Genomic DNA, 1,902 nt, shown 5'->3' with positions numbered 1-1,902 from the left:
CTCTCTCTCTCTCTCTCTCTCTCTCTCTCTCTCTCTCTCTCTCTCTTGCTCTCTCTCTTGCTCTCTCTCGTTCTTTCTCTCTCTTCCCGCAGCCCCAATTTCCGCATACGCATCGCATAACAAGCACTGGCAATGAGGGGCTCGGGACTGGGCTGCGCAACGGGGCTGGGCGGGGCGTCACCAAAGAGGCGTCAGGGCGACGCAGCTTTCTAACCCCGGTCCCACTCTCTAGAAGCTCCCATAAAAGGTTCACTGCCAGGAGAGGCTCTCTAAGAACTTTTCCAACGAGGTGGGAGCATAAAAATACAAGATACTCTAGAAAGGTTTCCTGCAGGGGGGAAGTCGTTACAATCGCGACAATGATGATTCGGGGGAGGAAGTCCAGGAACGAAGCAGTAAATAAACTACGGAGAGCTACGAGTAGACAGTTTTGCGATTCACTTTGCTGTCAACACTGATAAACCTAGTGTTCATCTGTTCAACACTTATAAGTGCGCTGGTTAAAAGTCAGAACTTCATGAAGAAGTTGTCGTGAAAAAAGTTGCCAGAACTCTTTGTGAAATCACAACTCATCTTCAGTGTGCTCTATATATAAGTAGTTGTTCAAAGACGCCAACCAGTTTACAGAGGGGGAACAATCTCGCATTACCTAGAAATATTGTGTATTCTATGCCTTTTTCAAATGGAGGCTGATTCACATCCAAGAATAACAAGAACCCCCGAGAGAACCCCTCACATGTTTTTCGAAAATTGACTTTTTCAATTGTTTTGCAGACGATTTCAAGAAAATAAGTGAGCGCTTGTGACGTTCTGGCATTATCTTCCTGATATCTTCACACTGATGAAGTAACTTACTCAATATTTTTAGATACAGGCTACAGTCTGCGCGATCCCCTGCTCCGCAGGTAATCGTCGCTTTGTCGATATGAGAGCCAGCCCTACGCCGGTGTGGCGTGGTGCGCGCAGCGCGCAGCGTTGTCGTGCCGTCGGACATGTTCGGCCCTTCGTGCGTCCTCTGCCCGGGCCGTATTCTGTTCGCCCGTTCCAATCTCACCGACCATTTCACTCGGCCAAGAAGTGGGGCCCTCTCGGCCCGGCGGGCCCGACGGGCCCGAGGACGGGGCGGGGCGGGACGGACCCCCGGCCACAAAAGGTGCGGCGAACATAACATTCTGGACGAGGAATCCGAGTCGTTACCCCACGCAATAGGCCCCCTCAGCCCCGCCCTGCAGACGCCCTGCAGACGCCCTGTGGACGCCCCGTGGACGCCCCGTGCGAGGGACTCGAGTGGCATACTCGTAACTCTCGGGAGGGCGGAGGTGAAGTCGTGCCCTGCACGCCGCGCGGGCGGCGCGTCACGGCGCCGCGATACCCCCCGCGAGAGGCGCGCCGAGAAATACCCCGCGTGTCGCAATGGGAAATTAGCCGCTCGAACCCCATTTCCCCCGTAATCGACGGGGTATGTCCCGGGTATGTCCGAGGCAGCATTTCTCGACGATTTTATTCGCCAGTCTGTGGCTTCCTTCCACCTCCCCTAGCCTGCTTCGCCTTTCTCCCATACAACTGGCTCCCCCCCCCCCCCAGTTTCTTCCCCACGAACCGAGATAAATCAAGAGGCGGACGCAGGATATCAATCACATGAGTAAATTCGGACAGAAAAATAGCAGCGTGAGCAGGCCACGTCACGCCATGCCATGCCACGCCACGCCTGGGCGGGACAGAACGAGCAGAAATCAGGACTGACATGGGGTGGAGGTGGTCCCCCGCCCCGGCCGGGCCTCGGACCGAGGTGACAGACAATGGGCGCGCGCAAAAGAGGACAAAAGAAGGCGCCGTCACATATAGCTCGCTTGCATTCCCCCGGCTCGCCACGCCCCGCCACGCCCCGCCCCGCCACGCCCC

Source organism: Frankliniella occidentalis, unplaced genomic scaffold (assembly GCF_000697945.3).
Source record: "Frankliniella occidentalis isolate FOCC.00 unplaced genomic scaffold, Focc_3.1 Scaffold194, whole genome shotgun sequence".
Lineage (NCBI taxonomy): Eukaryota > Metazoa > Arthropoda > Insecta > Thysanoptera > Thripidae > Frankliniella > Frankliniella occidentalis.
Note: the sequence above shows the minus strand (reverse complement) of the source record.